General features: G+C 38.8%; 2 protein-coding genes across 12 annotated transcripts in view; one reads left to right on the plus strand and one right to left on the minus strand.

Annotated features, from left to right (window-relative positions):
- MED12L (mediator complex subunit 12L) overlaps positions 1-14,492 on the minus strand; it is a 581,984-nt gene that overhangs the window by 193,265 nt on the left and 374,227 nt on the right. The gene's annotated exons all lie outside the window — the stretch shown is intronic.
- P2RY14 (purinergic receptor P2Y14) overlaps positions 1-14,492 on the plus strand; it is a 47,795-nt gene that overhangs the window by 25,101 nt on the left and 8,202 nt on the right. For 4 of the 8 annotated variants that reach the window (XM_074191053.1, XM_074191054.1, XM_074191057.1 and 1 more), the window contains one exon: positions 10,163-10,250. The exons of the other annotated variants lie outside the window; for them this stretch is intronic. The gene's annotated coding sequence lies outside the window, so the exon portion shown is untranslated. The remainder of the gene's footprint in view (positions 1-10,162; positions 10,251-14,492) is intronic. 8 annotated transcript variants of the gene reach the window in all.

Raw genomic sequence — 14,492 nt, forward strand, 5'->3', positions numbered from 1 at the left:
CAAGGACATCCACTGTATCCTGGGCTATCACAACCAGTGTCTTGTCAATGGATTTTACTGTCTCTGGAAAAGATAATGAGCATGACCATTTGGCATAGCTCTGCTTCCCCAAAATCCAATTCACATCAACAATAACTATACTACACGAAGCAAGATTTCCAAGTTACTGAGAAAGATGGGCCAAATGATTTTTAAAGTCCCTTGCAGCTTTGATGCTCTACCTTTCTTTATTACATGGTGGTTTCCCTTCACTGAAGTCCAAGGCAGTAATGATTGAACAAATTGATGATATTGATATTTGAACAAATACTCATGGAGTTAGCAGGTCTGAAGCAATCTTCCTCTTTACTAACAAGCAGTACTCTTACCACCAAGCTCAGGGAAAAAAAATAGGCATTTCCTAGACCTAATGACCCTAGTTTCTCTAACAGAGAAAAACAAACACTGTTCCTGGCAAACAAAAAGGGGTCAGACTCATTTCCTTGCCCCACCCAGGGGAAAAAAAACTCATCATGGTCCCAAAGGATGCTACATAAGGACAAACGGGCAGCCAGCAAGCCGGACCACTTAGCCTAATTCTGGCCTGTCAAGGAAGGCAGGCTGTCCATGATGCATGGATCACTCTAACAACCCATTAAGAAAGGGAAACGGAGAAGGCTGTAAATGTGCTCTGGGACTGTAAGTAATTTAGGCTTGGAGAAGAAGATGAATGGGGAGATGGACAAACTTTTCCCCCCTCCATTTTCATGAGAATTGTGATTTTTACCTCTGTAGAACACTTCCCAGGAAGAACTTTTGCTGCCATTGCAAAGTGACACTTTCTCTGAAGCTTCTGGTTTACCAAGGGTCCTTGGAGGTGATGACCAGCCCAGGGTCACAGAGCCATTATGTAGCAGGAACAGAACTTCCTGGCACTGAGGGATGGTACACTGTGCAGCTAATTGGTTATACTAAAAATAATTTTTTTTCTTTTTTCCTTCCAAGTTCCAGCTTACCTTTCCATGAGGTAATAGCAGAGGCAGGGCTGTAACTAAGATACAGGGGCAAGAGGGGAAAGGGGAAGAAGTTAGGCAAATTCTACTGTATCCTCTCCATTTCCAATATTTTAAAGTATGGGAAATGAGGTTAACAATGAAATAAAGGGCAGGTAGTGAAATGCATTATTATTCTGACCTGGTGGTTGGTAGTTGTGGGTAAATCTCATGTCTTAGAGGCTCTTCTTGTTTCTTTTCTTTCTCACCTGCCTAAACTACTGAGATACCCTGAGGGCCTGACCCTACCTTCCTTCTTTCTTGGAAGTGGTAATTCTTGGTCTCTTTGCCTCCTCTCTCTCTTACCTAACCTGAATGATGAATGGACATTACCTCTGTCAAACAGGGACTTGGGAAAAAACCTAGCTTTAAAAAAGCTAAGGTCCCCCCTGCACCCAGGGCCATCTCAAGTCATCCTGTTTCCTATCTGGCCGCTGGACCCAGATGGCTCTGGAGGAGAACGTGAGGCTGGTGACAAGTTACCACAGCACCAACCCCCAAATCCAACTCACTTGCATGTTACAGCATCACCTCCCTGATATCATGGTCTTCTTCGAGAACAAAGGACAAACAACAGCAACAACAATGAGCTTGCTTTTGGTTGTTGTTAAAAACCACCTCCCTCCTTACCCATAGCTTCATCCCCCAAATCATCATCCATGGTACTAACTGAAGGCATCCTCCTCTTCCTCCCCATCTCCATAATCCCTTTGGTGCATCGTACTGAATTTGTGGCAAATCAACTACTTTGTTCAGTTTCCTCATCTGTAAAGTCAAGAGCCTGATATAAATTACTTCCTCCTTTAAACCTACAATCAAAGTGATCTTGAGTTAGGGCTTTGGGTTCTAACAATAATTATTATTTGACCCCTTATTTAATAATAAAAGTTTCAGGGATTCCTACTCTTGGATTTGTGAATTTTACTTTTTAAATATTTTATATTTGAACTTTTACTTCTTAATATTTTGATCATTGGATAGTATGATAACTGGCTTCCATAGTTATCCTAGGCATTTTATTTTATGTACTGAAAGCCATTATTCAGAGAAGGGATTGAAGGCCAGCCTACCAAAGGGGGCCATAGTATAACAAAAGGAAGGACCCTACAGCTAGGTGATTTCTAGAGTCTTTTCCAATTCTAGAAGGTCATGAATGGCCTTGGGAAAGGACTCTGGCTAGGTGAAACACCAGCTATCTTATCTCTCTGACCTCATTTTTCTTAGCACCCCATTGATGGCAATAATGGTAATATATGGTAATAATAGCAACAGCAAAACTTTCAAATATGGAGAAAGCAAAGCAATAACCCCCCATAAGACAATAGCAACATGACAAGTCAGAGATGATGACCCTATCTAGCCTGCCAACTTTCTTCTCTAGCTTGAGCAAGCTTATGAAAAATGCTCCACTTATTTTAGAGGGAAGCAGGAATAGAACTTTTCCCAAATCATCTTCCTTTTGGATAGCAGCATTCCCAGCAGGGTATCCTGGGCTTCCACAATTCTTTCACGTGTGGGCTTTTCTCTTAACTACAATAGGCATCATTTCATGGGAAGAAAAGAACACAGAGAGAAAAATAAAACAAAATAATACAGAATTTCAGAGTTGAATAAAAATAGCAGTGAGCAGTCTGGGCTTCAGGTCCCCAGCTTTGTCACTGCGGGATCTTTAACAAGTTCCCTTTGCTTCTCAGCCTCAGTTTCCTCCTAGGATTAGAGGATTTTTGAAGGTTTTCCCAGTTTCAATATCCTGGAAAAATCTGAAGGAATAGAAAAGAACACCCCAAGATAATTTAATTACCTTCCAATGATCTTTTTTTTGGGGGGGAGAATGAATTCCCTCTTGGTGTCTTTGATGCTTTTAAATGATGACCTCTATTAAAAAATAAACACCGGAAATGATTGCTGCAAGCAGATTTTTTATTTGTCTTGTGATTGTTACATTATAAATAGCATTCAAAGAATTCTGGGTTTTTGTTTCTTCTTTAAAGTACTAAGGGCAATGCTCACTAAATTTTAAAGCAGAAAGTAAGAACACAGATTTCTATCTAGAAGGGATCTTAGGAATCAAGTTCAACCACCTCTACTTTAATGGTAAGGAAACTGAAGGTGAAATAGTTGACTTAAAGGGAGTTAAATCTCAGCTTTGACCCTGGTATCAAAATTTGAAGGTTTCCCATTTCCTTTCCCTAAAGAGTTCTCATGGGTCTGGGAAAGCACATGGACTTTATGGGGAAGGATGTTCTAAAAAATTAGAAGTAGGGGATGTTTAAGCAGCTGGGAAGTGGGGGTGGGACAGAGGGGAGAGAAGTTAGGAGGATATTAGTGTCTGAAATCTGTAGACAGGATTAGAGGGATCCCGTAGGCACTGTGCTATTAGAGGGAATTCTGGTTCTGGAAGAAGATAAGCAGGGTCCAAATCCCAGATTTTGGAGAGTGGAGTGGGGGGACGACTGAAAAAAAATCTATTCTCTGTCTATCTACAATATGATCCTAGGAACAGTTGGGTACACCAAAGAACCCAGGGCTTTGAGTCAGAAGACATGAGCCAAAATGTTGAACCTACATTTCTACATATGCAAAAATGAGGAAATTGGGTCAAATTAAGTGAAAGGCAGTGGATAAAGAGAATGGAAGAAGAACCTCGTGGGTGACCCTAACTGTTGCCTTCCTCAGTTTCCTCATCTGTAAAATGAGGATAATAGCAACTCCAATCTTCGAGTTTTTGTGAGGACTAAATGAGATCATATTTGTAAACCTAAGAGCAATATAAATGCCAGTTCTGTCTGGGTGGCTGGTGTCACAGCGGACAGAGTACTGGCTCTAGAGTCAGAAGACCTGAGTTTGAGTCCAGCTCCAGACACTTAATATCTGTGTAACTCCTGGCAAGTTTTTCTTCTTCTACAACAGCACCTACTTTCCATGGTTGTTGGGGGAAGTATATGGAACAATATTCATAAAAGTTCTTAACACAGTGCCACTTACAGCTACTTATCTTCTCTCCTCCCCTGCCCCCCCATCCAGTTCTAAATACTGTGATTCTATGGTTTTAAACCCTTGGAACCATAAAAACCCACACCTTCCTTAAACACCAGCCTGAATTATTAATAATGGATTTTCTGCCCTCCCTCCCCATCTTCAAAATGAACTTTGGCACAAGATAATGTTTTGCTTCATGTTCCATGTCTCCTCTATTAGAAGTGAAGGAAAAGGGCATCCATCCTCCAAAGGGCTCTGAATCTTTAAAAGGAGCCTGGGGGTAGTTGGAGGAACCCTGAATTTAGAGTCAGCCATCCTTGGCTCTCTGTGTGATCATTGGGAAGCCACCAAGATCCCCTCCCCCTTACAACGTGACTTGGGCCATGGTCTCTTTCCCCTATGACCATGGAACACTCTCTCTCTCTCTCTCTCTCTCGCTCCCATCATCTCCTTTACTGTACACTTCCTTGCCCCCATCCCTCCCAAAGAATCAAAGCTCTGGGACAAGAAGACCCCGGTCTCTTTCATCTTTCTTACCACAATGCTTTCCAACTAGTTAGCGTTCAACAAATGTTTGATGGATAAATGAGTAAGAACATGGACTAAGTGATAGTTCAATCCTAAGTCAGGGAGAAGTTTGCTGAAAAAATTGAGGAAATGACTTACCAGTAATAAAGTATTTTGCCAATCAAATGAGATAACATTTGTAAAGTGCTTATCATAGTTCCTGGAATGTAGCAGACACTTGATAAACACTTATGCCCACTTTTTTATAATGCATTTATGGCATAAGGATATGATGATGAAAAAATCCAAGTATTATTATCCCCATTTTATAGATGAGGAAATTGAGATTCAAAGAGGTTAAATGATTTTGTTCGTGGTCCTGCTCGCCTTCACTTCATGCTGTTCCCTAATTCTCGATCCTCCTCTTCCCCAGTTCCTCTTCTAATTTTTCCTGATTTGTTTCCACATTAACAAATTCCCCCAAATTCAAAATGTTTTGGAATTTTTTAATGCAGTTATCTGTGTAATATATGCAAACAAGAGCTTCTAGAGACTGCTACCATTCATTGAAAATCTTCCTTCCATTTGGATTTTGCACAAGATACCCCCAACATAAGGCAAGTCCACTACTCCATTTTATTTCTTATTTGACAAAGATAATCTGACAATGAACAGAGATGGTGGCATCAATACTTCAAGTCAGAGAACTGCTTATGCCCAGACTAGAAGACAAAAAACGTCTTTTTCTAAATTTTCCATCTTCCTAAGAGTTCTGGTGTTCATCATCACACAAAGTATTTTGCTAAATAAAGGAAATTGTAAGTTCTTAACAGAACAATGACATTAAGAAATCAGTTATTTTAAAGCAGCGGGGGCAATACTGATTGGGATAAAGGAAGGAAAGATTATCTGGCTTAAAATGAGATTAGATTAGGGCTGCTCCTGGATATCCAGACTCAACATAATATGGAGAGCTTGAACTAGTAAAGCAGAAATAGGAGACAGCTAGCATACATAGTTCCCTTATTTGTGAGCTAGGTGCTATTATGATATCCATTTTACAGATTAGGAGACGGAAGAACAAAGTAACTTGCCTAAGGCCACACGGCTCATAGATGTGTCTGAGGAAGGCTTTGAACTCATCTTCCTGAATCTAGACCCAGATCCTAAGATCCTTCCCCAGAAATAGATCAAATCACCAAACTGAGGCACATTTCAAAGGGAAATGGAATAGGACTGGATGACTGATTGGGTGAAGAAAAGGAAGCAGATGAGAAGGATGAACTAAATGTCTCTCAATTGATTTAGGGAAGGGAAGACAAAGGGAGTGGTAAAATGGTGGAGACATTGACAAATGAGGAAGCTACATTTACAGGAAGAGGGCAATGAATTCATATTTATAGTTGGAAGTAACATCCAGAGAAAACATCCTAATTAGGAGCCACTAAATTTACTTCCCTTCTAATGCCTTTGATTCAAAACTAGCATTTGGAAAAATGGTTCTTTTTTCATTGGTCAATCTCTAGTTGGTGATTAAAAACTACTAAAATCTCCCCCCCCCCCCGGGGGGGTGGTGGTGGATGAAAGTACTGATTCATTTCACAGGCACAGGAACCTATTGAAACAGAGGCTTTTGTAAAGTCCTAGGTTTTCCTAGGTTGAAATATTAGGCACAATTGCACAGCTCAAAAAAAAAAAATCACAAATGAAAGATTTGGCATGAATGTTACACTTTGAGTTCTTAAGTACCAAATGGAGAAAACATTTTTTGTGGTTTCCACAATTTTTTTCATTTTTTTCATTTTCCCCAATTAATAGTATTTTATTTTTTCCAATTTTATGGATTTTAATAATCATTTTCATAATGTTTGAGTTCCAAATTTTTCTCCCTCCCCCTCCCTTCCCTTCCCCCTTCCCAAGACAGCAAGTAGTCTGATATAGGTTATATACACATATGAACTTAATAAGCATTTCCACAATAGTCATATTGTGAAAGAAGAAGCAGAACAAAAGGAAAAAAATCACAAGAAAGAAAAAAATCAAAAAATAAAAAAAAGGGAAAATAGTAGGCTTCATCTGCAATCAGAATCCATAGTTCTTTCTCTAGGTATGGATAGTATTTTCTATCATGAGTTCTTTGGGATTGTCTTGGTTCACTGAATTATTGAGAGAGCAAAATCTATCATAGATCGTCACACAATGTTGCTGTTTCTGTTTAAAATGTTCTCCTGTTCACTCAGCAAAAGTTCATGTCTTTCCTAGTTTTTCAAAAATCCACCTGCTCATTATTTCTTATAGTATTCCATACCATTCACATACCAAATTTGTTCAGTTATTACCCAACTGAGGGCTATTCCCTCGATTTACAATTCTTTGCTATAAAAGAGCTAAAAGAGCTGCTATAAATATTTTTGTACATGTGGGTCCTTTCCCTTTTTCATCATCTCTTTAAGATACAGTGGCATTGTTGGATTAAAGGATATGCACAATCTTATAATCTTTTGGGCATAGGTCCAAATGATTCTCTAGGATGATTAGATTGATTCCCAACTCCATTAACAATGCATTAGTGTTCCAATTTTCCCACATCTTCTCGACATTTATCATTTTCCTTTTCTGTCATATAAATCTGATAGGTGATACTTCAGAGTTGTTTTAATTTACGTTTCTCTAATCAATACTGACTTAGAGCATTTTTTCATATTACTATAGATAACATCAATTTTTTTTATCTAAAACTGCCTATTTATATCCTATGACCATTTATCAATTGGGGAAAGACTCAGTTCTCTATATTTTTGAGAAATGAGACCTTTAGCAGAAAGTCCGGCTATAAAAACTGTTCTCCAATTTTCTGCTTTCCTTCTGATCTTGGTTGCATTGGCAAACTATTCCTATCACCCTTATTTACCCATTTTGATTGTATATGATGTGTGACATGTTGATCTATAACTAGTTTCTATCATACTATTTTCCAGTTTTCCCAGCACTTTTTTTGTCAAATAGTGAGTTCTTATCTCAGAAATTGGAGTTTTGAGGTTTATTAAACAGTAGAATATTAGAGTCATTTATTACTGTGTCTTGTTTATTACTGTGTCTTGAGCACCTAAACCTCTCTATTTTTTAGCCTGATTTGATGTTTGACACTTTATAATAAAGTTTTCGGTCTGGTACAGCTCTTCCTTTACACATATCATTAATTCCCTTGATATTCTTGACTTTTTGTTCTTCCAGATGAATTGTATTATTTTTTCTGGTTCTAGAAAATAATTTTTGGTAGTTTGACTGGAATGGTATTGAATAAGTAAATTAATTTAGGCCGAATTTTCATTTTATTATTATTAGCATCACTGAATTGGGAGGCAAGAAGTTTAGAAGTTTAGAAAGGTTGGAGGGAGTGAAGTTACAGAAAGCTGTCAAACAGCGGATTTAGTCATTGTTCTTGGAGATGACAGGAAGAATTGGAGTTTACTGAGTTGGGGAGATGCTAGATGACTGGAACATGCTTAGTGGATGAATTCAGGATGGATTGGAGTGGGGGAACCTGAGGAAGAGACCCACCAGCATTTATTGCAATGACTCAAGCATGAGGTGGGGAGGACTTGCACCAGGAAAGAGGTGGTGTCCAAGGGCAGAAGGCTAGTGCAAAAGTTGAAGTGACCAGTGTGGGCAAGTGTGGAGGCCAGGAAGACTATGAGGTTGGGAGACCAAGGACCAGGAGAATGATGGGTTCCCCTCCTCCTACTTTCCTACCACTCTCAAGGGTATGACCATCCTCCCAGTCTCAAAATGACTCAGAATGTTGGTGTAATGTTTACTCTCATGTCCCACAAATAATTTCTTTTGTTTTTTGCCAAATCATGTCATTTTTTTTGCAAAGCAGTGGTGTTAAGTGACTTGCCCAAGGTCACACAGTTATGTAAGTATTAAGTGTCTGAGACCAGATTTGAACTCAGGTCCTCCTGACTCTAGGGCCGGTGCTCTATCCACTGCTCCACCCAGCTGCCCCCAAGCCATGTCATTTTTACATTTAAAGCATCTCCTGCATATGTCCCTATTTCTCCAGACAGAGAGAGGGGAGCAGACAACAGACTCCAATGCATTTTGGAGAAAAACAAAACCTCAGAAAAATAAAATTCCCTGATCTTCCATTTTGAAATTGGAATACAAAAGATTGTTTCACATCTGGAAATGGATAGTAAAGCTTATTAGATACAGACAACACCATGAATGCAAAAGTTCAATTTCTGAGATGCAGGAAATCAGTTTAACATGTAGGAAATACATTTTTTTCATTCTTTTTATAAAGTTTGTTATAAATTAGCATTAATAACATTGTTTTTACTTTTTTATCATAAAAATTCCTCTCAATTCTTTTCTCCCTTCCCCCACCCAAAGTCATCTCAAAAAACATTTTGAATTCTTAATAGAGAACTTTGCAACATTCCTAAACAAATATGTCATCTAGAAATGTATTTTGCATATTTGGGAAAAAAATTTATTTTGACATCCAGCAATGACCATTTCTAAGAAAGAGCTTTTATCATAAACAAGAGCTTATTTTTTTCAAGTCTACATATGGCTTATTCTTATCATGTGGTAGAGTTAAACTTCATTCATGGAGAAGCACTGGGTGGTCCATCAGAAACCACTGAGTACTGGCTTAACCACCCCAAGGCCAGTGAGCCAAGAGACCCATTCCAGGAACAGTGATAGGTAGGGCGTTTGACAGGGGTGGTCACCTGCCAAACGGTAACACAGGTGTCCAAGGGCAAGCTCAGGGAGCAAAGGAACTCCTGAAGAGCAGAAAAACAAAAGCTTGATTTTAGGAATGAATTCAGACCTTGAAAGCCTGGTACTACTGGAGTACCATGGAGCCTTGCTGACATGAGAAGGATCACATCCCAAAGGCCAAGGACTCCCACAGCATCCAGACCATCACCAGAAGCCCTGTGCCCTATCAAAACAGATCATGGTTCTGGTAAAGGCAGTAGGAATGATATCTTTTTGCAGCTATAGCAAACATATTATTATATTAATAAACACACCGTGCAAGTCATGCCTTCATTTGATGTCATGGTCTTCTTTGGTATGAAAGACAACCACCACCAATCAGCCAAACCTATGCTATTATTACAAAGTATTTAAAGCAGCATTTTAGAAAGGATGTATGCCAGACTTAACTGACCAAATCATATCAGTATTTATTATTAAGATAATAATCAAGAAAACCAAAGAGCTAAGTGACTTAATTTGAGAACTTAAGAGTCCGTAACAAAAATCCCACCTCAGCCATAGAGTCTTACCCCTACCGAAGCCATGCAGGCCAAATACTCATTCTCTTTCCAGAATCCTGTGATCCAGAGAAACAAATATACATACACATTCTAAAGAGACCAATTCAGTAATATCTGACAAGAAGTCAAAGAGTTAATACGATAACTAACTCACAAGAGCATTAAAAACAGGACTGAGCAGAGTTGTAGTGAATCTACCCAATGTCACTGACAGCAAAAAAATTTGGATAAAGGAACACGTGGAAACATGGCAACCATCTTATCATCACATGTATGGTTGCCCCCAAATTAGTTATAATTTAATACTTACTAATAAATAACAATAATATTATATCTTTTCCTATGCAGGGTTCTTAAATAAGACGTTTGGCCATTTCAAGATGGAAAGGATTCATAAGTCTGGGATTCTAATGAAGGTCATCTCACTCTAGCCAAGGTGAAAGAAAAATCAGAAAACTGAAGTCATTTCAATAGCATTGTACACAACTAGAAAATCAAGGCAATTCCAAATTGCCAGTGACATAGTGTGTTGAAGATGACATTGGATTTGGAATTAAAAGACCTACTTGTCATGTGTATGATTATGGGCAAAGCCCTTTCACCTCTCTCAGACTCAGTTTCATCATTATTAAAGAGGTCAAACTAAAATGACTTCTAATGGTCCCTTCCAGTTCTACAATCCTAAGTGTGATAAAACAGGGCAAATATACATTGTTCTTTCAGGTTTATAAAGCATTTGTCTCAGCTTTAATCAATCAATAAACACTGAGCATCTAATATGTTGCTAAGCTAAGAGAAGTGTTATCACTCCCTACTTCTAGATAAAATTGAGAGGTGAAAAGATTTGCCCATAGTTTACACTGTTCTTACATGTCTAATGCAGAATGTATTGTTATTAATAACAATATGACATGTTAATAAAAGCCATAGTATTAGTAGTACTATCAGCTAGCATTTTTGGTCCCCATTTTACAGTTGGAAAACTGGGGCAAACAAAGTGAAGTGACTTGTTCAATCATACAATTTAGTGGCTGAGGACATTTAAACGCAGGTATCTTGACTCTAAATCCAAAGCCTCATTTTGTCATGCCATCATATAAAGATGTTTATTATTGACAAGAATCATTCTGGTGGTGGTTAGAGTGGGATAGAGCTAATATGAAAGATGAGCTAGTCAGGTAGTAAGACACTGAGATTACCAGTGGAAACCTCAATGGATCTGCTGGTAACCTCATGATGTCACAGGAAAAATTCAGGCAAGCCTCCAGCATATTCGATGAACCCCTTGTGGAAAATTTATGGAAGGAGACATCCATAGGATCATGCTGGGGATAAAAGGGACCTCAGAGTTCATCCCAACTGGCTCATTTTAAGGCATAGGTAACTTGGCCAGAGTGACAAATTAAGCCTCCCAGGTAAAATTTTGAATGTAGGTCTCCTTAGTCCCAAGCAGGTGTTCTTTCTACAGCACCACGCTACTCTTCATGATGGCTGATACAATGGACCAGTTGAGGAGAACCATCACTATTGATAAAAACAGAAACTTGCTTGAGTGTAATTCCTGCTCTAGCCCTAATTCACGAGAAGCTTCCAAAGGAGAAAATACCGAAGTGAAATTTGAAATTTCATTGACTTGAAAAAGGAAAAGGTTTTAATTTGCATCCTAGAAGCAAACTGACCATCGAGATCTGACTGCCTTTAACCACATACACATGCCTATTACTTGTGGCTTAGCTTTCCAAAACAATGAAGCAAAGGCAAAACCCAAAGATACCACTGCTTCCAGCCATGTCCAATCCAGCATGATCCTACTATGATGCGGGCTCACTGGAAGCCAGCCTCAGGGACCCTGGACCACAGAAAAAGGGATGACCTGAATGGGGAGAGGGTGTTTTCTACAGCAGTGAAATCTCAGCTCCTATCCCTATCCCTGCTGCCTCTGATCATGTGCCAGGTGAAGGGTTAGCAAAAAAAATATCAAAAGCATAAGACTCATTTACCCTGGCCCCTTAAGTAAACAATATTCTTTAGAAAAGGCATTTCTACTCTAAACAAAGTATAAGAGTGATAAATTTTCCAGATTAGTACAGTAAGAATAATTGTTGATGATGATGATGATGATAATGGTAATCATCATCAACATAGCTTTTTAAGGTTTTGGAAAGCATTCTACAAACAGCATCTCATTTTATCCTCATAACAACCAGATAGTATTACCTGCATTTGTTTGTTGTGATTCAATCTGACTCTTCGTGACCTTATTTGGAGTTTGTTTGAGAAAGATATTGGAGTGGTTTGCCATTTCCTTCTCCAATTTATTTTACAGATGAGGAAACTGAGGTAAATAGGGTGAAGTGACTCGCCTGAGGTCATACAACTAATAGACTTCTGTGGCCAGATCTAAATTTAGGTTCCTCTGACTCCTGGTCCATATCTCTCTGTCCACTTTACCATCTAGAAGTCCCTAGCACCTCATCAGAAGGTACTAAATAAATTTGGCAATGTTAGGGAATGGTAACTGAAGATCATTATTATGATGATTAATTATTATTATAACCTTTGTCCTTTATTATCAAAGAAGATTGTGACATCAGGATTGTGTGTGAATTGGATTTGAGTGAAGAGGGGGCTGTGCTAAGTCATTAGTCTCACTTTCTCCTCCAGAACCATCTGAGTCCAGTGACCAGATATGGATCAAGACACCTGGAGATGGTCCTGGCTGCAAGGGAGGCAGGGTTGTGATGTGCCCAGCCAGTTAGTGTCAGTGTCTGAGGCTGGATTCGAACTCCCATCCTCCTGACTCCAAGGCCAGTGCTCTGTCTACTGCATCACCAGGCTGTACCAATAGAGAAAGAGCTTGAGGAGCTAGAGGATAGAACTCTAAATATGGAAATATGCAGTACAATTCCTCAGAGCATGCTCACAGAATTATTAGTTTTTTCATAAATGAAATTTTCATCTACAAAACAAACTAAAGAAACTAAAAGTTGAACGTGAAGAGAACATGATAAATCTTATTTTCATACACGATATCATGAAAATAAATTAAGATGCAAAGCTGCCATTTTTGAGACATAATCACAGCAAGCATTTATATAGAATTTTTAAAAGAACTATAAAATGCTTTACATCAGGGAGTCTATGAGCTCCCAAGTGTAGTCTAAAAAAGATTAAAATGTAATTTTATGCCTAAAATCTGAAAATAAAACAGAGCCTATTTAACAAAATATACAATAGAGCATAAATGTTATAATTCTATTATAACAATTATATCCTAATAAATAAATCAATATGCAATCTGCAGGGCTCATTTCGTGTTCTCCATTTCACTGAGTATTTGATATCACTGCTTTGTGTATATTATCTCATCTATTACTCACAGGTCTACAAAGGAAGATGCCATTTTTATTCTCATTTTACAAGTAAGGAATTTGAGTTTCAGAAAGGTCAATTAACTTGCTCATAGTCATATAGCTATTAAGTATCTGAGGCAGGAGTAGAACTCAGGTCTTCCTGATTCTTTGCCCAAGGTCTTAGCCACCATGCTGCCTCTGGGACATTAGCATGGACCTTCCTGGCATGGCTAGGACACCCTGGAAACATGATTCTGGTCTCCTTATGCTCTAGAATTACATAGAAATATTGCAACATGAAACATGGAAAACAATGATTTAAAATAGTCCTAAGACTTGGATTCAGATCCTGTCTATTTTGTTTATACTCTGTGGCTTTGAATAAGTCACTTAAAACTCTCAGTGTTTTCTCAACTATAAAATGAGAGAGATGAAGCCTAAGGGTCCTTCTTGTTCTAAATCTATATCCAGGATCTCAACATTAAAATCAATAAATTATGATTTGAGGTGGGGGGATTGATGGTGTATTTTAATCAGTTCTGGGAACTTTTATATTATTTTTGGATTCTGAAAAAAATTGATGGTAGAGTATGAAGACTGAAAAATTCTACCAAGTTGGGCCAGCTTTTTGATGACCCATGAATTTCATAATCAATCAGCTAGCATTTATTAAGAACCATTATGAGCAGACAGACATTGGGCTAAGTACTAGGGGGTCAAACATAAGCAAAAAAAAGATTCTGTTTCAAGAAACAAGTCTAATGAGGGGGACAACATGGAAACGATTATGGATAAACAAGCTACAGGCTTAAAGTGGGAAGAAAGGCACTAAGATTAAAAGGACTGAGAAAGGCTGTGGCAGAAGGTAGGACTGCAGTTGAGATGTGGAGGAGAGCCAGGTAGGAGGGTCTCTAAGATATGGGGGATGGCTAAGGAAGAGGCTCAGAGTTAGCAGGTGGGGTCTGGGTCCCTTTGGACATTCTAGCATCTCTGATCCCATCAGTTGAGCACTTTCTCTCCACCCCCATAAACCTTGGTAGATAGTTTTGGAGCTTACACTCCTCTAGCATCCCTAACATGCCCATGGTCACACAGCATGGAGCTAGCAAGGCAGGTGTGGCTGGCTCTGCCGCCCCCATCCCCCAGCATCTGTGGGCCTCCCTTGTCACCCTATCTTTTACCTTTATCTACAGCTAGTCCTCAGTTCAGCTACCCTTTATTAACTATGCTTACAATTTCCATTCCATTTTGTCCCAGTTTATTCCTGCCAGTGACCCTTAGGAACTCTGAACTATGGGAAACCTCAAGTAATCCCTAGGCTATAT

Source organism: Macrotis lagotis, chromosome 6 (assembly GCF_037893015.1).
Source record: "Macrotis lagotis isolate mMagLag1 chromosome 6, bilby.v1.9.chrom.fasta, whole genome shotgun sequence".
NCBI lineage: Eukaryota > Metazoa > Chordata > Mammalia > Peramelemorphia > Peramelidae > Macrotis > Macrotis lagotis.